Source organism: Talpa occidentalis, unplaced genomic scaffold (assembly GCF_014898055.3).
Source record: "Talpa occidentalis isolate TD23 unplaced genomic scaffold, MPIMG_talOcc4v2.1, whole genome shotgun sequence".
Taxonomy (NCBI): Eukaryota; Metazoa; Chordata; class Mammalia; order Eulipotyphla; family Talpidae; genus Talpa; species Talpa occidentalis.
In genome coordinates, this window is record NW_026555331.1 from 10,075,848 (window position 1) to 10,098,193 (window position 22,346).

Genomic DNA, 22,346 nt, shown 5'->3' on the forward strand with positions numbered 1-22,346 from the left:
GTGCCCCACTGCTCATTCATTCAGAGTTTCATGCAGTCATTCATCAAACATTTCACGGGTGTGGTGAATCAGCACTGGACTGGACTGTGTACTGGGCTGGGTAGAAAATACACCTATAATCCTTACTCTGCCTGAAAGCTAGTGGAAAATGCCATCAGCATTTGCAAGACATGCATAGGGTAGGGGGAAGCAAATTTACTCCATTTATGATTCCTGTGTTTATTCATCTAACACTTATTTACTGATTATCAACGGTGTGCCATGCTCTGCTAGATGCTGTGGTGGAGATGAACCACAGAGACATTACCTCCATCATCATGGACACTCGACAGGTAGCCTTGTATGAAGTGGTCAACTATCTGGAAAAGAGATGGACGTTTTGCTGGAGATATTTTGAAAACTGGCCAGGGGGGTGGAGAGTAGGGATGAGGGGGGAAAATGACAAGAGATGAGGCTGGGGATTTAGGAACGGACCAGGCCACGCAGCTTCAGCAGGCACTGATAAAATTTGGATTATTATTTATTTATTTTTTTGAGGGCAGAGAAGCTGTTGTGGGGTTGGAAGCTGGTGCCAGTACATTCCAGCCTCCTGTGTGTCTCTGATGTGTCAGCCTGTGCTCCGAGGATGTGCATAGTCCAACAAGTGGACGTCATCCTTCCTTAGTTGAGAAATTCATCCAACGCTTACAATCACCACAATACTGTGGCCGTCACAGCAGCAGGCAGCCACCTGAAAGCAACTGATGACTCCAGTGTGTGGAACAAACAATGTTCATGAATGTTAGGCGGGGAATCGCATGAGAGATGGAGGCAGAAACCCCTGGGTGGGGTAAGAGGTGAGTGAGGCTTGCACTGGAGATGGAGAATGCTCAGTGGATGGGAAAGTCGGATAAGCAGGTGCAAGCTCTGCCCTTTTGTGCTCATCACAGGCGGCCCCTCCTGGTGAACTAGACCCAGTGACCGTCAGGGAGGTGGTCCAGGCACCAGCAGCTGGCAGAGCACAGGACACCTGCCCTCACCCTGCTCTGGGTCACCAGCTTCTGTCTTTGCTTAGGAGCTCTCTCTGGGCCTCAGTTTCCCCATCTGTAGCATGAAGGGGCTGAGCAAGATGGCTTTGGTTGGGGGGGGGTCAATTCTTTCCTGTGCTTTTATTCTGTGCTCGTCACCTGTGGCCAGCAGCCCCTGACATCCTACTGTGCCCCACATGTGTCACCTGCCTCGCTCCCCCACCTGCCTTCCCTTTAATTCCCAGGTCTGTCCTGGGGCCCCGGAATCATTGGCTCATTTCATGCTTGGGGTCCCAGGCCCTCTCCTTCTTACAACCAAATTCACCTTTCTGGGTCTCACTGAGAAATGGACTTGAGGATCTTTGTATCATCTTGGAGTTAAAATCTAACTTCTAAAATTGAGTTATTTTAGTAGCCAAAGGCACAGGTCAATCAAGAGAAAGGTTGCCTCATCTGTCTTTAATTATAACTGATTTAAAACCTGGATTTTATACTCCAACCAACACAGCTCTAGGATGGAGGAGGATGCATGATTCACATGGGACTTTAAGCTGAGACTAGAAACTTCAGGGCAAGATGTCCTCGGTGGGGTGGGGTGGGGTGGGCGGCGAGGACTGGAGCCTCCAGGGTAACCTGTTCATTCTCTCTGGCCATTTGGCCTATTTCCTCTGCAGATGCTGAAAAGCAGGTCTTTGCTCTTTTTCTCCTTTTTGCCTGACCACATTTTTTTTTAATAATAAATTTTATTTTTATATTCCACATACAATTGCAACCCCCCATTCTGACCCCAATCCCTCCCCCCTGCCCCCCACCCCCCATAGAGTGTCTCTGGTCATAGTTGTTTGTTGATTTTGATTTTCACTTTTCTTATAGTTATTCATTTTCCTGGTCCCTTATTTAATTTTTCTAGATTCCTGCTATGAGTGAGGCCATCCAGTGTTTTTCTTTTTCTTTCTGGCTTATTTCACTGAGCATGATCCCTTCCAGCGCCATCCATGTTGCTGCAAATGGCATGTGTTTATCTTTTTTGAATGCTGAGTAATATTCCATGGTATATATGTACCACATCTTCTGGATCCAGTCATCTATTTTTGGGCATTTGGGTTGTTTCCAAAGCTTAGCTATTGTAAACAGTGCTGCTATAAACATAGGGGTGCAGGTGCTCTTTGGAATGGATGTGTCCTTTGGGTAAATACCTAGGAGTGGAATTGCTGGATCATATGGAAGCTCTATGTTTAGTAGGTCCAGAAATCTCCACACAGCTCTCCATAGTCTGACCACATTTTTTAAAAGATTTATTTATTTATGCATACAAGAGCTGGGGTACAGGCCAGAGGCATGGGAGGGTGAGAGGATTTACCAGAGACAGATTGGGGAGCAGAACAGGCAGACTGACTGAAATACACTGCTGAGGGGAGCAGCGGGAGAGACAGGAGAGGTCTGCCGTGCTGTGTGGGTTGCTCCCTGGCTGGCCGGGGATCGAACTTGTGCTGCAGAGGCTGCGGATTGCTTCATAGTGCGGTGCTTAACCCCTTCCACCACAAGGGAGGCCCCCCGGCCACATATTTCCATGACAGCTGAGAACTTGGAGACCTCTAGGGCTCCTGGGCATGTGTGGAGCCCCGGCGGGCAAGGAGGAGCTCAGCCGGGGAGGTCCTCGGGGGGCCAGGGCTGGATCAGGCAGGAAGTGGGCGTAGGGAAAAGGCACCAAGCAGGGGCAGAGACTGGGGCCAAGTGAGGCAGGAAGGGAAGCTGGGGGCTTGCAAAGCCAAAAATGGCAGTGCCAACCGGGGGGCTCAGTGCATTGGTGGAACACGAGTCTGATTTTCTCAGGTGCTTGCGGAGGTTTGAGACCTGACTGGACCTTCAGGCTGTCGAGATGAAGATGCTGGAGGTTGCCTGGATGTGGGGGCTGCTGCGAGGACTTGGGAGAACACTGTGACCTCAAAACCGAGGGCTCATCTGCCCGATGCACATCAGTGCCAAAGATCTACCCCTTTGGGGTTTGGGAGAAGACGGGCTGTTCATGCACAGCTGGGTCAGCAGGAGATTGAGCCCCAAGACTCAGATCAGTCCCTCCCAAAATGAGGGGAACAGGCTTATATTTGGGGACGTGGATTTGGAGGACAAGAGTCAAGCTTCACTGGCTGGGGCGCAGGAGTACGGGCTCGGCAGAAAGTCATTGGGTGAAGCGCGCAGGGGGAGGGGGTGAAGAGGGCAGGGCAGGGGCCAAGCGGGCAGGTGGCTGAGGACCTCAGTGGGTGGTCAGTGGCCCTCGTCTGCCTGTGGCCAGGCCCTGCCTACACGTGGACGAGGGCTGGGCTGGAGCGGCCAGGTTTTCTGAGCTGGAGCAGCAGAACTGCTCTGGCAGAAGGGGTGAGTCTGGCTGAACCGAAGGGACCTTATGCTGTCTAGTTTAAGGACCAGGCTGAGCAACAGAACGTGCTTGGAACTACGTCACGGCCGCGCTCTGGGCAGAAGGCAGGCAGGCGGGACGTGGGGTGGGTGTAGCTTTGGGCCTGGGTTCCTCACTCATGCAGTGTCGAGCTGAGGTAGGAGGCCTTGGAGGCGGTGGCCCAGAACAGGGCAATGTTTTCCATGTGCAGTTGAGGGGGGTCAACTACACAGTCCCCAAGGGATGCTTGGGAGACACCCAGCTCCCAGCCGCCTCCCCCAAACCAGTGATCGGCCTGTGCGCCGAAGATTTAGAGGCAGATGGGACCTAGCAGAAGCTGCGAGATGGGACCTAGCAGAAGCTGCGCCGTGTCCCCTCCAGGAGAAAGAGCCAGCAAAGGGCTGAACTGGCTTCTAGGACCCTGGGTGGGGGGTTTCAGGCCGCACGGGCTGGGGAGGGGCTCTTTGTCTTGGGGCACCCCTGACAGCACAGAGTGGGGGCTGCCATAGGAGTGTCCCTTCCCCCCCTTTCGCCCTCCCTTGCACGCAGCCAGGATACTGGATGTTGGTGATTGGCCTGATTCCCAGTGGTGCCTGGAGCTCAGGGGTCTTTCTGCAGACCCGGGACACCCCCAACTCTGGGGCTTACTCTCTGCTCCCTAGACCCCCACCCCACCCTCACAGCTGGCCAGCGTGCCTGTGCCACCCCTTCCCCAAGCTGTGTAGCACCGTCCTGGCCTCCTTCCAGGCCCCCACGGGGGATTGACCCCCTCTCCTGGCCGGGTTTCGGGAGGTGGTGTCGGCCCTCAGCTGGGCCCAGCTGTCGCCGCCTGGGAAGGGCCCTGCTCTTCGCGTCTCCATTTGTTCCGGGATCGACCTCCATGTTCACTTCAAGGTTTTTAGACCACCCAGGACTTCGGGCCCTGAAATGTTCTTGGCTCCAGACACAGCCATGGGAAGCAGCCATGGTGGGCAGGCCTGGAAGGCGCAGGGGCCTCGGGGCCGTGTGGCTTGGAGTTCGGCTCTGATGGGCCGTTACCTTGGACGTGTCTGTCCTTGGCCAACCCAGCCCTTGTCCTCACAGTCGCCTCCATAGGTCGGCGCGAAGATCAAAGAAACGCTGTGCACAGTGTCTTAGCTCTGCATGCCACCCTGGGAAGGGTGGACGAGACAGTTTGCTGCCAGCATGAAAACCACAGCGTGAGACCACGGTGCATCCAGAGAGAGCACAGAGCAGCGTGAGGGACCCCCTTCAGCTGCAGGACAACCCCTGCTCCCCACTGCCCTCCTCCACCTTCGCCCCAGACTCCCCTGGTGCACCACCACCCCCTCAGTCTCGGCCTCTCTACCCAGAGTTCAGCCCCTGGGTCACCCGTTCCTGCTTATTATCCTCGGGGAGCATGGAGGGGGCGTGGATGCTGGGGCTCATGAAAGTCCCTTTTGTGAGCAGAGGTGGGGGCAGAGATGGGGCGGGGCGGCGCAGGTGGTGGGAGGAGACTCCAGTTTAAGAATGAGACATGCACCACGTTTCTCTGTTCCCATCGGCCACCTCTTACTGCATGACTCCAGGGGGATATGATAGTCACAGGTTGTGTTTTCCTTAATAGAGCACCCTCAAAGAAAAGATTGGTGGGGTGACAACCCCTGTGGCCTTAGGCAAGGTCTCCAGCGCAGACCCCTAGCCCAGCCATCGCTACTGTTGGTGCGATAACAGCAATGGTATTCCAGCGGGCAGGCGAGGGTTCTGACCTTGTTTCCCCACATTCCAGAAGAGGGTGAGGTGGTGGTGGTGCCCAGGTGATCCAGAGCAAAGGGCAGACTCCCAGCCAGGGGGTCTCAGACTCCCACAAGTTGGGGATGGGGGCATGGCTGGGTGGGGTTCAAGCTATCAGCAGGCCATGGTAACAGAAACCCAAACATTATCTCTGCCAAACATTTGGTGTCAGCGCCAACTTCTGACATAAAAAGTCTAATACTTAGAATGTGCAGGGCATAAGTGAATATTTTTAATTAAAGCTCAGAAAAACTGGGGCTTTCCAATAATTAGCCCATTTTGGAGAGGAGAGAGGACCTTGCATTTTTTTAGATTTATGTATTTATTTATTTTTTTAAAGATTTATTTTTATTTATACAAGTGCTGGGGTACAGTCCATATGCATGGGAGGGTGAGAGGATTCACCAGAGATAGAGCAGGGAACAGAACAGGCAGAAGGACAAATATACACTGTTGAGGGAAGCAGGAGAGGTCTGCTGCACCATGTAGGAATCTCCCTGTACAGGCCAGGATCGAACCTGCACTGCAGAGGCTGCAGACTGCTTCACAGTGCAGCGCTCAACTGCCTGCGTCACCAGGGAGGCCCCTAGATTTATTTTTATTTATTTATACATACAAGAACTAGGGTGTAGGCCAGAGGTGTTGGGGGGGGGCGTGGATAGTGATAGGATTCACCAAAGACAGAGGGGGAGCAGAACAGGCAGACTGACTGAAATGCACTGCTGAGGGGAGCAGCGGGCGAGACAGGAGAGGTCTGCTGCGCCATGTGGGTCAGTTCCCTGGCCGGGGATTGAACCTGTGCTGCAGTGGCTGGCAGTAGCTTGATAGCACTGAGACTTTAACCCCTGAGCCACCAGGTGAGGCCCAGGACCTTGCATTTTTGATGGAAAGAGTGATACAACTGTTGAATGTACTATGTACCCACACAGACAACTTTTTTTTTTTGAGAACTCACTTAGTATGTTTATGATTTGTGTGGGAATATTAAGGCTGAGTTAAAGAACAAAACACTCGTTAGTATAGGGAAAGAACAAATGGTGTAGTTTGATTTATAAATCAAATGCCAAAAACTCAAGGTACTACAGGGTAGTAGATGCTTTACATACGGAGGGTGTTTAGTGGCATTGCACTCGGGAGTATGTAGGTGTCAGATTTTATTAGGAAAGCTTGGGGAGGAGGGGGGGTTGAGGGAGGAGGGGGGGTTGAGGGAGGAGGGGGGTTGAGGGAGGAGGGGGGGTTGAGGGAGGGGCCGAGGGGAGATCTGAAGCACAGAGCACAGCTGAGCAGCAGGCACAGAGAGAAGAGACCTTCTGCTGCACCACATGCGCTCTAGCTCCATGCCCCCTTACGGGGGTAGCTCCCACACTCCTTGCGGGTAGCTCCCTGGCCGGGGCTTGAACTCAGGCCGCAGCGGTGAGAGCGCTGAGACTAACCCCTAGGCCATCCTGGAGGCCCCGCCAAGGGCTTCGTTAAATGGAGCCTTTAACCTTTATTAGGAGGCTTCAGGAGAACTACTGACAGCTGCTTCTCCAGCAAGTCAGAAGAGACTACGGCTGCCCTTCCCTTCCCTCAGTGATCATCACTGTCTCCTCCCAGGGCCTGTGGGCGCTGAGGGAAGATGGCTTTCAGCGGCACCTCCATGTCTTCATCGGTGACAAGAGGGTCAAAGTATGGGGATTTTTCAATTCTAAAACAAGTATTTTTCATTGATGAATCAGAAGAAAAACCTACACAGTTCAGAAAGTAATCAGGATTGTACTGATCCTGAAAGATTTCTTTGGTGATGATCATGTGTAAAATCAATATTTAGAAGTTTCTAGAGATTTAAGTATGCAGACTTCTGATGTCCTCATAGAACAATGAATGCTCTTAGCGAGCTGAAGAGACTCAAAAAAACAAAGTAAATAACCCAGTCACAAAATGGGCAGAAGAGCTAAAAACAAACTTCTCCAAAGAGGAAATGCAAATGGCCAACAGGCATATGAAAAAATGTTCAACATCACTTGTAACCAGGGAAATGCAAATCAAAACCACTATGAGATACCATCTTACACCAGTGAGAATGGCACTTGTCAAAAAAACTAGCAACAACAAATGTTGGTGAGGGTGTGGAGAAAAAGGAACTCTTCTACACTGCTGGTGGGAGTGCAAACTGGTCCAACCACTATGGAGAGCTGTGTGGAGATTTCTGGACCTACTAAACAGAGCTTCCATAGTGATCCAGCAATTCCACTTCTAGGTATTTACCCAAAGGACACAGAAACATCCATTCCAAAGAACACCTGCACCCCTATGTTTATAGCAGCACTGTTTACAATAGCTAAGCTTTGGAAACAACCCAAATGCCCAAAAATAGATGACTAGATCAAGAAGATGTGGTCCATAGACACCATGGAATATCACTCAGCCTTCAAAAAAGATAAACACATACAATTTGCAGCAACATGGATGGCGCTGGAAGGGATCATGCTCAGCGAAATAAGCCAGAAAGAAGACGAAAAACACTGGATGGTCTCACTCATAGCAGGAATTTAGAAACCAGCAAAGCACCTGTAGTCCATGACCTTAGTCTATCATTTGCACTTGTTTTCTTCACGTTGTATAGAAGAAATGGATTAAGTAGAAGAAGCCATACATTTCTGGGCATTAAAGAATAGTTTGAGTGGTTGTTCAGAATCATCTTGGAAGGCGCAGTGATTTCTCTCTCCATATCCTCCAGATATTTCTTAGCTCATAAGTGCCTTCTAGTACCACCGTCTCTTCTCCCATCAGTATACATTCTGTTTGCCTTCCTTGCTCCTAGAAGCTGCCCAAGGACATATGACAATATTCTAAGATCTTTCCAGGCCCTCCATGGATGGCAGTGGTTTCATATCACACTTAAAAATTCTTCTGAGGTTGTGACCAGAGATTCGTCCATTGTCGCTGCTCTCACAGACGCGCGAGGGCTCTGGAGCGGCGCTGGGAGGGGCAATGGGGTCCAGCACAGACGATGGAGACAGCTGCCGGGGTCCTGGAGTCTCCTGGCCAGAGCCCGCCACACGCTGCCTCAGGGCGCCCCGGCGCTCGCGGAGGCGCCGGAACTTCACACAGACAACTCTTGAAATAGCTCTTGGGCTTTATTTTCCAGATGATACAAGGCTCAGAGAAGTTAAGTAACATATCCACAGACACACAGCAATGCAGAGGGACAGGATCCGAATACCAGGTCGGGGCTCTTTCTAGTCTATTGTGCTGTCTTTCAGACGGGACACATTATAAAGAAGTAAGCTTATGCTTTTATTCAAATCTGTACTATTATTGCTACAAAAAATTGCCTAAGCTTAGTGGCAACATAAATTTAGTCTCTTGTAGTCTCGACATCAGACATTGGAGATGAGTCTTCTGTGGCTAGCCTGGGGGTGTCACAAGCTTCCAGAGGCTCTAGGGGAGACCCCCTTTCTTGCCTGTCCCAGATTTTAGAGGCATCCACATTCTTTGGCTCGTGGCCTTAAATCACATCATTTCTCTCCCTCTGCAAACATCATCCAGATGCCCTTCTATCTGTGACCTTGTCCTCCTGCCTCCCTTTGAGAGGAACTGGGGATGACAGTAGGGCCACCTGCATAGTCCAGGATAATCCCCTCACCTTGAGACCCTTCACATGTCTCATCTCCCAAGTCTCTTTTGCCGTAATAAATTACAGGCTCCAGGAAGGAGAACATGATAGCTGCGGGGCAATATTCCTTGGGGTGTTTGATCACAGCTCTCTCAGAGTAATCTTCCCTTTTAAGACCATATTCTGTACTTACCACATGACAATAATTGCTTACGTGAGTTAAGTGCCCACTGTGTATCCTGCACAGTATTAAATTCTTTGCTTCTTCCTCACTTAGCACACATCAGCTTTAAGAAGTCAGGATTATCATTATTTGCATTTTCCAGGGGAGAAAAATAACAGCTCAGAGAGGTTCAGCAAACTGCCCCCAATTACCCAGGACATGGCAGTCTGGAGCTTGCTGCCCGGCCCAGTGCCCTCGTCCTTGAAGATGCAGCTCCTGAGTCTATTTGACTGACTGCTGTATGCTCCCTGTGTGTCCTCATGGGGCAAGACTAGGAGGACACGAAATAAACATGCTGTGCTGATGAAACCATAAAAAAACACAAGCCAATAACTGATTAGGTTTCCTAAGAGGGGCCCTTACATATAAAAGAAGAGTTAAGCATGTCAGAGAAACTGAGAACTCTCCCAAGAATTAGCTGGCGTTTCTGTCTACTTTGCCAGTAAGCCAGAAATTAAGCTTTTTTTTTTTTTTTTACCAGAAGTTTCTAGATCCAAGGGTTAATGATGACTGGTGTGCTCACGGGTGTGCTCTGTGGTTCCAGACCTGGCCCTTTAAATAGGTGCACAGACTGGTCCCATGATCTCTCCTCTCGCTCCTTCTGGCCTTTGCCAACTGCTTGCTGGCAATGCCACTTTTACCCGCCCTCCTACAGGAGGCAGCTGTCCGACCACATCTGTTGACTTGGCTGCAATTTGTCCCCAAGAATCTTATTAGTCTCAGTGCTTATCTGAAACCGACCCCAAGAGTTTCGGACTCTCAGTTCATTTTCTTTGTGAGAATCTCCCAACTCCATCTATCCCCGCACCAGGGGCTCTCAGCGGATAATCTGTGTGAAAAGACAGAATAACACAGTCCCACTGCGAGTGACAAGCAGAGACGACAGTGTGGCAGTGCTGCAGGACTTGGGGTCCCGAGTCAGCCACAGTCTCCTACCTGGGCTCGGAGAAGAGTGTAAGGACAGATCTCTGAGTCCAAATCCGCAGTCTTGGTGGCCTGCGGGGAATCCTGGTCACCGCAAGGCTTTGCCTAACCAGCACTTTACCACCTTGCTCCTGGGAAGGCACCAAGTCTAATTAATCACACCCTTTTTATTACTCGGAGTGCAAAAAACTTATTAAAAAATGGAGAAAGGACACAGGCAATTAGAAGCAAACTATCATTACCACGAAGGCCAATGCTGTGCTGGGAGCTGCATGTCCTCCTGCTTGGGGGTAAAACCTCCCTCTCAACTGCCAGCAGCAGGGCTGAGCCTGGGACTCCAGGGCCCTGTTCCCATGCCAGGACTCATATACTTGCTTTTTAGCCACAGGATGGCTTAAATCCAGCCCCTCACCTTGCATTCAGCGGGTGTAGACCTCTTTAGTCCTTGCTAATATGTATCTTAAGGGCATGGTGGGTATTCAAGTGAGAGGGGACAGAGGTGAAGTGTCTCCGTGTTTTAGGTCCCGGTGTGAAAAAGGTCTCTGGACTTGCTTGAAAAGCTTGGGCTCCGTGGCGATATCACACATGTCCAGCAGGTGACGGTGTTACTACACGCAAGGGGCGATTCAGCTGACTTGACATTGCATCTTCCTCCCTTTCCAGAGAAAAATAAGCAGGCTAGGTTTTTACCCCATTCTTTGAAAAATGGGGAGAGCTTTCTAAAAGGATGTATACTTCTCAGCTTTAGGTAGGATTTAAAATGAATTTGAAAGAAACCATATTCTCTTCTCAGGCTTATACTATTTCCCCTCCTGCCCTCCCTCCCGCCTCTCCTGGTGCTGACATGGCTTTATTATGGAAAACAAGGAATTCTTAAACCATGTCATATAAATTAGAAAAGATTACATGTGTATTTGTTAGTGGCACACATAATTTCCTTTCCAAAAATGCATACGATGAAAAGAAGATTGAATAAAACTGGCCAACATGCCAGTCAAGGTTTCCTCCTGGGGAGATGGAATTGTGATTTTTTTCTTTTTGCATTTAATTGATTTTTAGAACGATCTTATCATAAAATTGACTTATTTTGATGTACGATTCTGTGAGTTTTACCATATGCAGACTGGCTGCTGTCCCGCCCAGCCCCGCCCAGCATTTCCTCCAAACTGCCTGCCCACCCCTGCGCCTCAGCTGCCTCTTGCTTGTCCACAGCCTCTGAAATGCTGGTGGCACAGTTTGGTTTTTTTGAATAGGGACTCCTGGGGGCAATCGCCTTGATCCCCTAAATTCTGTTAACCCCAGCATGCCTAGCATCCCTCTGTGCTGTCCTGCTCTCGCTTCCATCAGATCCACCTCATCTATACATTTGGGCATCACTGGGACTCCAACGCGACCCTGACACCGCAGGTCGCTTCCAGACTCCCTTTCTCCTGCTGCTGCGCCGTGTCTTCTGCATCGCAAACCTCTGACGCGGTGACGCGGGGAGCTTGGCCTCCCAAGCCGGGGCCTCAAGGCTTCTGATGCTGGCTCTCACCCCCGTGTCCACCTACCACCAGCTTTCCCGCGTGGTGGTGTGTGTTTCAAGCTGTCCTACCTCCTCATCTCCCCCCATGGTCTTTACCCTAACCAGGTCCCTGATCTTACCTTGCCTGGGTTCACCTGGAAATCCTCCTGACTAGTCTCTCCTGTCCTTCCTCCCCTGCCAGCAGGAGGTGCACAGTCGGGACTTCACCCTCTGTGCTTAAAACCCTCCAGAGCCACAAGATGCGTGGAAGGTGCCAGGGACACTGGGATCTCACCACAGCCCCATGAAGCTGTCAGCCCCATTATCCCCATGGCTTGGCCCAGCTCCAGGCTTCACTCGGTCACACTGAACAGGACGTCCAACCGCTGGGGACAGCCCGGGCTCCCGCGCGCTGCCCACTCCATCGCCAGTAGTTAGCTTCACACCACCTCCTCCGTGCTCTTCTTGACTCTGGAAAATCGACTCTGGAAAATTGAATTGTTCTTTCCTTTGGGTCCTCCTGCGCTGACCTTGGGGAGGTGGGAGTGACCACCCAGGGGTGGTCAGAATCTAAAGGACCTTGCAAGTATGCGCAACAGTCAGCACAGAACAGAATGGGGTGAAACCAATGAGGCTTGTCTTAGAGAAGAGCCGGGGGCAAAGGATAGAAAACAGACGGGCAGCGAGTGTGGAGCATGGAAGGAACCCTGCGCCAAAGGTTTGTCCTGCTTGGTCACGGCAACCATAAGAATCCAGCTTTCAGATTAGGATGGTGAGGTTCAAAGACATGTCTGGTCCCACCCAGGAGCCTGGAAACTTCTTGAGGGTCCAGACAAGTTCATATTCCCTATACATAAAAGAAACTTACATACCAAGTATGTAGGGTTTTGTAAATCTTAATAAATATGAAGTTTTCTCTTGAAGGTTCTGAAGACAATGCTCTTCTATTTTTAAAAAATTCATCCTTGCATCCAGGCACCGACTCATTCTTCATTGAAGTACAATTGACACACGATATTTTGTGAGTTTCTGGCGTGCAACACAGTGATTCGACTTTGTCCACATCATAAAATGATCACAAAATGTCTACATACCATCTTTTCTTTTCAAATTTGCAACACAGGACCACTAACCACAGTCCCCAGCTGTGCATGACACCCCGTGACTTCAGAATTTTATATTTGCAAGTTGGGTCCTCTCGACCCCCTTCACCCATTTTACCCACCCTCCATGTATTCATTTCTTTGCATAACTACCTGTGGATCATTGACAGTGTTGCAGGCCGTGTGCAGGTCTGGCAGACATGGAGAAACAACAAACACGGCCTCCACCTCGCGGGACCAAGCTCTGGGAGATACAGTGCCCTACCCACACCCACACACACAGGCCCAAGTCGGGGGGGCACAAAGCGAAAATGATGTGTGTGTGGTGAGGAGGGGCAAGCTTCGGTTTATGGTTAGTGGCAAGGAGACATCTCTGAGGAGGGGACATTGTGGATGACACATAGGGGCGGGGAGCTGGCCAAAGAGGGACACAGGCTGGTGAGGTGGGGCAGAGAGGGCCTGCGGAGACAGTCTAAGCACCTTTCGTTCTAATGTCGGTGCTGCTTTGATTTCACTGAAGGGAGATCAGTTCTGGAACTTCTAATAAGAGAGTTTCACAGCCTGCTCCAAAGGGAGTCTGCTCTCTGCCCCAGGCGAGCTGGGAGCCGGGGTTTTCAATCCTTGCACCAGCACAGCACATCCATACAACTGATGTCAGGCCCCCCCGGGTTCAGGGAGAGGGAGGTCTCCATCGAGGGTCTTGGAGCTGTGCAGGAGTGGCCCGGCCCCTCACAAAGAGACTTCTGTTCCCAAGGCCTGCCCCCCACCCTGGCCCCAGGCATGGTCGTCCACTTGACCTCCCCTTCTGCCACTTCTGTGTGAAGACCGAGCTCCAAAGGCTTCAATGGCAGGAGGCGACTGGGAACAGCTGGGAACTGTTGTTAGCTTCTGGCAACATCCTGGAATTTCTTCCTTGTGGATCCTGCGCCCCTGAGCTGCTGGGGGCCCCTGACTTGACCTGAAGTTGAACTTAGCGAAAGGGTCCGGGCTAGGAGTGGCCCCCGTGCACCCTGATAACAGCTTGAGATTGTGTCTTTCTAAGAAAGCCCGGGCTGCCCTCAACCTGTCCTGTCCTGGGAGACTCAGGCCACGCCCTCTGCAATCCACCCCTGTTTCCCCAGGGCAGGGCGGTGCATGAGAGGCCAGATAAGACACCAGCTTTTGTTCACAAACACCCCAAGGAGGTCCCATGGGTGATAGCAGCGCTCCTTGTGGGGAGAAGTGAGGAGGGTGGCTTCAGATAAGACTGTGGGTTCAGGAGAGTGGCTGGTTTCTTGGGCGGAGGTGCTACCAGTAACATCCGTTACTGAGCTTGTCAAGGGGGAGCTTTTCATTCACAGAATCAGAGATCAGGGGGGTGCAGTAATTCAGTCTTTCTACACCCATGTGCAAAGAGGCCCAGAGACCGGAAGCAATTTCCCCTAGATCGCGCAGCACCTCAGGGAGCCTGCTTATGGAATCCCCTTTTCCTTTGTACCTCCCCTGCCCCCTGGGTCTCAGGAGTTTGCCTTTCCCTCCTCTCACGGCTCTGCGGATTTACTTCCTGTTGACGGAGCAGCCGTCCGCTCATGCCCTCCTCTGTGTTTACTCCTCACCATTTATTAATAAAGAGACGGTCACAGCAGCTCCTTCAGGGATGGATAACTTGATGGAGCACACCCTGCAAGGGCAGAGGAGGGTTCCAGTCAAGGGCGTGGGAGAGGCTGAGGGGGGCCATCGTGGTGAGCACGGAGAGGGCCCATGGGGAGGCTGGCTTTGGGGCAGTGTAGGGTAAAGAAAATGTCAGGCTTTTCTGCCCTCCCGCCATCAGGATAGATGATGGATCTTGCGGTCCTGAATGCATGCCTGATGGCGGGCACCTGGAGTAGGGTGTGGGCAGAGGTAGATGGGATTCACCTGAGCTAAGACTGGGCTTTTACGGGCGGCGTCACGGGGACGCCAGCAGAAGCCGAAAGAGAAGCCGAGAAAGCAGCAGCAGAAGCCGAGAGAGAAGCAGAGAAGGCCGGAGAGCCCACATAGAGTGAAGGCTTGCTGGGGGCTGGGAGGCCTGCCAGCCTCCCGCCCCCCAGCACCCCTGCCTGTTGTGTACCGGGTAAATCCCAATAAAAGACCTGCAAAAACCCACTGAGGACTCTGACTCCTCCTTTACCCGGTCTGCATGGGATCCTAGAAAACCTGCTCAGTGACCATTCCTGTCCTTACTGGCAGGACGGTGAAGAGGAAAAGGCCAGCATTTGCTTTAGCATAATTCCGGAGAATGCATGAAGGATGGAGTGAAGCAGTGAAATATTGGCACCAAGGAGGTGAGTTTTAATCGTCAACTCACCAAGAAGCCAGCGATTGAAGCTCATGTCTTCAGAGCCCCCCAAGGACATTAGGAGCCACAGGGACTTGGGGTGCAATGCACTGTTTTCTCGTGGAGGAACTTGCCACTCCAATCAGGGGTAAACCAGGCAAATCTTTTAACATAATAAACTGCAAAGTGAACAATAGCGGTGGAGATTGTGAGCCCAGGATTTTAGCCCCATTTTGCCACCGGCCTGCAAAATGTTTCCCGGAGCTGATTTCTTGTGAAATGGTGCCTGGCCCCTGCCCTCCTGTCCTGGTGGAAAGCAGATGGCCGTGTCCAATTCTGAACCTCTGTGTGTGACCACCGGACGTTAATTAGACCCTGGAGCTCAAATCCTCATCTGTGATGTCAGGGAAGTGACCCGCGTCCCAGGGAGTGAGGTTCTCAGATGGCAAGAATGGGCCCACACGCCATCTGGAGAAGAATCACCTTAAACAAGCTAAACTAAGCTCCTGCTTAGTCCCTAACCCCTAGCTCTGGTTTGCCTTTTGGGGGGTGTAAAGGCAGGACTGGGCACAGTGCAGGTTTTCTGATCCCATGCAGACCTGGTAAAGGAGGAGTCAGAGTCCTCAGTGGTTTTGTAGGTTTTTTATTGGGGTTCACCAGGCATATGGCAGGCAGGAGTGCTGGCTGGGGGGCTGGGAGGCTGGCAGGCCTCCCAGCCCCCAGCAAGTCTTCACTCTATCTGAGCTCTCTGGAGTTCGTTCTGCTGCTTCTCGGCTTCTCTTTCGACTTCGGCTTAGGCTTCTACTGCTGCTGCTGGCGTCCCCGTGACGCCGCCTTAAAAGCACAGTCTTAGCTCAGCTGAATCCCATTTACCTATGCCCACACCCTATTCCAGGTGCCCGCCATCAGGCATGCATTCAGGACAAGGATCCATCATCTATCCTGATGGCGGAAGGGCAGAAAAGCCTGATATTTTCTTTACCCTACAGTCCACCCCCTCAGGGTTTTCTGCCATATAATCTACATATATACAATTTAGTAAACAAACCATGCAGCCATGGCCCACAAAAGTAAATACATCACAATATAACAAAATACAACAGAACACAAATAAGTCCAGGCAGGGCACCAACCTAGTGCAAAAGACAATTATTGGTACCAGCAGATGAGCCACCAAATTTGCCGAAGGCACTGCTCATACGAGGGAGGGGAATCACTCACGGCATCTACTATATCACACCAGGAGCCGTCGGGCTTCCTGGCCTTCTGTCTGTCGTCTCGGCTACAAGCCACACACAGCATCCACCCCCAGGATGCACTAGCTCTGGGATTGGCAATTTTATTCTGTTGGGGGTAATCGCCAGCCCTCAGGGTTTCTGTCTGCAGTCGCTCCAACACTCAGCCTTCACAGCCACCCATGCGACTCACAGACCCCTGCTCTCAAGCCAACCCACTGCACAAGCACATGGGTCGGGGATCCAAACTCTACATTCAGGTTGGGCTCCACCCCAAGCCACGTTCCCCACCCGTCCCCCAAGGACAGGTTCCTCAGCTCCTCACCCTCACTCAAGAATGAGCAGGGCATCCCCCACAGGTGATTTTACGAGATTCACAGGGCTTCATCATACCCAAGCTGCTTAACAGCCGCTCAGGGCTTCTCAACTTAGCATCAGTACCAGCTTTTGCCTTCTTAGTTGGCTTTTCTCCTCCACCTGGCTGCTGGGCATGCACAGGCTGCTTTTGGCCATCAAGGCCCACTGGCCACCCCCAGATTCCCATCTCCTGGGGTTTACAAACAAAACTGTTCCACCCCCAGGGTCCCAAAACATATCAACCTGCAAGGTCCTCCGCCTTCTGGCGGGATTGTCAGTCCTAGTCCATCAGTCCATCAGTTCAAGTCCACTGGCCTCTCCCTGCGTCAGCAACGGCCTGCTGCCTCAGGGGTCATTGGCTGGTCCTTTCCGGTGTCGTTGGCTGGTCCTCTTGGGCATCTTCTCCTCCATGTGAGGTCTTGTCCCACAGCTCCCGGACCGTATCCACCTTCTGTGCCGCCATGGCGCCTCCAGTGTCGTCACAGGCAAAGTCTGTTCTCCTTAGTCCCTCCAGGTCTTCGGAGGGCTCCAATACCCGTCTGCATGGATCCTGCCGACTTACGCCAATTGTAAAGGCAGGACTGGCCACAGTGCAGGTTTTCTGATCCCATGCAGACCTGGTAAAGGAGGAGTCAGTCCTCAGTGGTTTTGTAGGTTTTTTATTGGGGTTCACCAGGCATATGGCAGGCAGGGGTGCTGGCTGGGGGGCTGAGAGGCTGGCAGGCCTCCCAGCCCCCAGCAAGTCTTCACTCTATCTGAGCTCTCTGGAGTTCGTTCTGCTGCTTCTGGGCTTCTCTTTTGGCTTCTCTTTCGGCTTTGACTTCTACTGCTGCCGCTGGCGTCCCCGCGACGCCGCCCTTAAAAGCACAGTCTCAGCCCAGATGAATCCCATCTGCCTATGCCCACACCCTATTCCAGGTGCCCGCCATCAGGCATGCATTCAGGACAAGGATCCACCATCTATCCTGATGGCGGAAGGGCAGAAAAGCCTGATATTTTCTTTACCCTACAGGGGGGATGCTGGGTGGAGTGGGGAGGAATCAAGAAAGGTGATATTGTGAAATCTCTTAGTGACAAGAACAGCCCCGGGAATGCCAGAGAACCCACACTGGGCTTCGGCACGGGGAGACTGGCCCCCCCGTCTCTTATAGTAAGTGCAGCCCCCATCACAGGCATCCCTGGGGCAAAGGCACAGCAGAGACAGAGCCCCAAGCTGCCTCCCCTTTGTGGGGCAGACAGTCTAGGAGGCCCCCTGGCCTGTTCCTCAGCTCAGAGAGCAGTTCACTCCAGGCCAGCCTGAACCCCACCAGTAAGGCTGACTGCTCAGACCACTCACCTCATCATTCTCCCTCCACGGGTCTCTCGGACACCTCTGCTTTCCCAGCACCCCTGCGCCCACCTCCCGCCGCCTTTTTGACTGTGTCACCTCAAGCTTTGCTTCCGACTCTAGCGGCCAAAGGCATCTTCCTCCCTCCTGCCCAGCTCTCTCCCGGGCCACAGTTTTCTGCCTTCTCTTCCCAATGCAGTGGAGGGGAAGGCGCAGAGGATGCCCAGAGGGGCAGGGCTGGGGCCTGGCCTGGCTGGGCTTTGACCTGTGGAGATCTTCTCTGCTCTTGTTTTGTTTTGTTTCTGGAAGGGTAATTATTTCATTGTGATTCCATCTGAATGATTCTTCTTGCACTCACAGGTCACATGCAAACACCTGTGCTCAAGGCAGCACCTGCACTGAATGAACTTCAACTTGTTCCCAACGATTGCCTTCAAGTATGGCGTGGTGGTGAGGAGCGCGGATGATCGCTCACAGGCAGCCTCTGCCCTCAGCGGCTGTGTGTCTTGGCTAAGTTCCTTAACCTCTCTGGGTCTCGGCTTTCTCGTTCATCCATCGGGAACGATAATACTCCATGCCTGGCTCCTGTGAGGGTTAAATGAGATGATCGAGATACAGTTCTTAGACCTGACCCAACAGTAAGTACTGGGCATTACCTGTTGCAGAAAGCCCTGTCTTAACTACACCCTGTCTGCTTTCGATGTGCCTGCCTGATGGCTCACGTTCCTGCCTGCCTTCCTCCTGCTTTTATTTGAGTCTTTTCTGTCCATCTGGGACACCCAGGAAACGGGCTGGGTCCTGGTGTCAGATGGCCCCTGTTCTCACCTAGGAAGCACAGTTGATTTTTTTTTATTTATGCATACAAGAGCTGGGGTACAGGCCAGAGGCGCAGGAGGGTGAGAGAATCCACCAGAGACAGAGCGGAGAACAGAACAGGCAGACTGACTGAAATACACTGCAGAGGGGAGCAGCGGGTGAGACAGGAGAGGTCTGCCCAGCCATGTGGGAATCTCCCTGGCCAGCTGGGATTGAACCTGCCCTGCAGAGGCTGAAGACAGATTCACAGTGCTGCGCTCAACCCACTGCACCACCAGGGGAGGCCCTAGGGGGCACAGCTGATTTACTGGGGAGTGCGTCCCCCTCTGTGAGACATTTAGGCCTCATAGAAGTGTTCAAAGTCAAATAGGCTCTCCGGTGCTTAACAATCGGCAGATGCCGTTAAGTCAAGTCTTGTTAGGTCTTTCTGCTTAAACATCCCCTCTGAGCTCCTCTCCTAACTGCTGATTCTACCATTTGTCTGACCATTCAATGACCTGGTCATGCTTCGTGTCTCCTCTTATTATTATTTTCTTGCTTGGAACTACTGTTGAAGTATTATCACCCCCTCGCGTTTCAAGCACAGGTGGGGTCCTCCTCCCTGCGCGGGGAGTCTGCACACCACTCCTGACCTGGCCACAGTGACTGGGCTGCCCCTCTGGTCCCGGCTTCATTTCCCAGCCCTCACTGTCTTTTCACAGCCGCCCCCTGGCCTGGCAGCCCCGGCTCTGAGGCCGCAGCTCTCTCTTAAGTGATTTTTGTTTTCTTCTGTGTCTTCACCCTGTAGGGTAGCCTCTCCCTCTCTGGCTTGGGACTTTGTCTTTGTCTACCCGCCCCACTGACCTGTTGTGAGGTTGTCCAGGGCCTGCATTGAGAGCTGGGTGAGGGCAGATAAGGGTCTTCTCAGAAGCTGCTGCCTGGCTGGGTGTCTTCTTCACCTCTTTCTTCTCTGTGAAAGCAATTGTTTTCCAAGAAACATTTCAACGGTCCTCTGTGTGGGACATTTCCTCACCTGAGATAAGACCTGGGCGTCTGTTCTAAGGAGAAGGGGTTAGAAGGGAGTGGAAAAGCTCCTGGCTGATAGACCACTTCTGGCCCCAAGGGGGTGAAGATGGGGCTGCGTTGGTGTGCATGGAGACATGGCTCATCTGGAAGAGGGGCTGCTGGTACTGCCTGGGCATCCTCAGCATTCCAGACCCAGCCGGCCTGAGAGGTGCTGGGGCGGCAGCGCTGGAACAGGCCCCGCCGCCGGTGAGAACAGCTCGCTCAGCCTCCCTAGTGAGGTTGAGTGTCGGAGCTGAGGCGGCAGGAGCCGCAGGAACCTGGGCATGTCACTCAAGTTCTTTGGCCCTGCTTCCTGTCGTCACATCAGTAGCTTAAAATTTGTTAAAAAAAGAAAATATCAAAATGTTAATTTTTTTCCAAAAAAAAAAAAATTGCGTGCTTATTCCAAGTTTATAAACCAGATTAAAAGAGCAGGGAGGTGTGAAGGAGTTGGCACTGCCAGACTCCCGTGCTTGGCACTGCTAGACTCGCGTGCTTGGCTCTGGCCTCTCATTCCTGCTACCATGTGCGCACCGGCGGCACACAGCTGTGCACACCTGGCTTAAAAACACGATCCAGCTTCCGGGGACGCTTTGTCTCAGCATCTGTTCCGGGTCTGCCAGGCGGCTCGGGATGCCCCCTGACAATGGGTGAAGCACAGTGCTGTGTAAGGACCCACCACAGCCTGACCGGAAGCGCTCTGGTTAGCCTGCTGGATGGGGGAAGATGCTTCAAATCGTATACCAGACAGGGTTGATATGAAAAATAAACAACTCCACAACAACAACAAAGCATACAACCCAATAAAAGGATGGTCCAAGAATCAAAACAGGCATTTCACCAAAGAAGACACAGATGCCCACAGACATGGAAGGATGTTCTACGTGGCTTATCCTTAAGGAAGTGCAAGTCAGGTCCACAATGAGATTTTACCTCCCACCAGCTACTATCAAAAAGTCAAGAAATTGTAAGTGTTGTTGAGGACATGGAAAAAAAGATCCTCCATGCACTGTCGGTGGGAATGTAATTGGTGCAGCTGCTATGGGAAACATTAGGAAGGTTCCTCAAAAAATAAAAAATAGAACTATGAGATGATCCAGCAATTTCATTCCTGGGTATTTACTGGTAGAATATGAAAACACTAATTTGAAAAAACTTATGCGCCCCTATGTTCATTGCAGTGCTAGTCACGTTAGCCAAGATGTGGAAACTACCCAAATGCCTGGCGACAGGTGACTGGATACAGGAGACATGGTACCTAGACACAGTGGAATACACTCAACCACAAAAAAGGTGAAGCCTTGTCATCTGTAACAATATGGATGGACTTTCGGGGGTTTTTGCTAAGTGAAGTAAGTCAGAAGGGTAAAGACAAATGCAAATTTTTTGTGGAATATACAGGTAAACAAGCAAACAAATGAGACACAAGCAAATGCTCAGAGGCTGCCTGCAGAGGGTGGCTAGCGGGGAAGGACAGGCAGTGGCAGAGGGGCCGATCGTGGGTGGCGACTGGTCACTGGACTCTGGGTGGTGGGTGTGGTGTGAGCTATATAGCTGCAGAGGTGAGAAATGCACCGGAAACCTAACAGTGTTACAGGCTGTTACCTCAAGGAAAAGGAAAAGTAAAGAAGAAATGCTGGTGAGTATAGTGTTTGACTATCAGTCCCATTTTTGTGTCAGAGTCATAGGTCAAGTGTTTTTAGATTTATTTGCATAAAAATTGGGGGCTATTATTTTTTAAAAAGATTTATTTATGCATATGAGAACTGAGGTACAGACCAGAGGTACAGGGGGTGAGAGGATTCACCAGAGACAGAGTGGAGATCAGAAAAGGCAGACTGTTGAGGGGAGCAGCGGGCGAGACAGGACAGGTCTGCTGAGCCATGTGGGTAGCTCTCTGGCCAGGGATTGAACTCATGCTGCAGAGGCTACAGACATCTTCATAGTGCAGTGCTTAACCCCTTGCACCACCCGATGGGGTAGAGGGAGGACTATTATTTTGAGCTATGTCCACAGGGAGTAGAGAAATATACACCCCAAACAAATAAATAACCCGAAACCCTGACACTAAAACCTTTCTTCTGGATCTTTGGTTGAGTGGGCACAATGAGAGGGACTTGAGTGAGAGTAAGAACATGGTGCTAGGAAGCAGCTGCCCGGGGAGAGGGTCCCTGCTGAACAGAGCATGAAATCTGTATGGATTAGTTTCCGAGGGATGCTTAAAAAATCTCCAGATATGTATTCTCTCATATTTCTGAAGGCCAGGAACTGAAACAGAAAGCTCAGGAATCATCTTTGCCTCTTTTAGCTTATGAAGACTCCAGGCCTCCCTCGGTTTGTGATTGTGTGGCTCCAATCTCTGCTCCTCTGTGTCTTCAGGCCAACATCTCTGTGTCCTTCTCTTATAAAGACACTTATCACTGGATTTAGGGCCCACCTGGATAATCCAGGGAGATTCCAGATCCTTAACTCAACTGTATATGCAAAGAACCCTTTTCCAAATAAAGTTGTGTTTATAGGTTCTGGAGGTTAGGGTGTAGACATAGCTTCTGGGGGAACATCATTCGACCCACTGCAACATAGAATTGACTTTGCTATAGAAATGAGGAGCCCTGAGTTCAATCCGTGGAGGTAAGTGGCTCATTACCACTCAGCTGGTTGGGATGCACCTTCAGATCCTCTTCATGCTCATCTGCGGAGAGTTGGGGGAAGTCAGCAAATGTGGCTGATGTAAGAAGATCCTT

General features: G+C 51.5%; 1 long non-coding RNA gene across 2 annotated transcripts in view; it reads left to right on the forward strand.

Annotated features, from left to right (window-relative positions):
* The window catches only part of LOC129145262 (uncharacterized), a 47,403-nt gene extending 27,668 nt beyond the window's left edge, over nt 1-19,735 (forward strand). The window contains exon 3 of one of the 2 annotated variants that reach the window (XR_008550528.1): nt 18,103-19,735. This is a non-coding gene — a long non-coding RNA (uncharacterized LOC129145262). Of the gene's footprint in view, nt 1-2,840; nt 3,202-18,102 lie in introns of those variants that run through there. The other variant, XR_008550527.1, reaches the window with a different exon arrangement.
* Nucleotides 19,736-22,346: the final 2,611 nt, after the last annotated feature.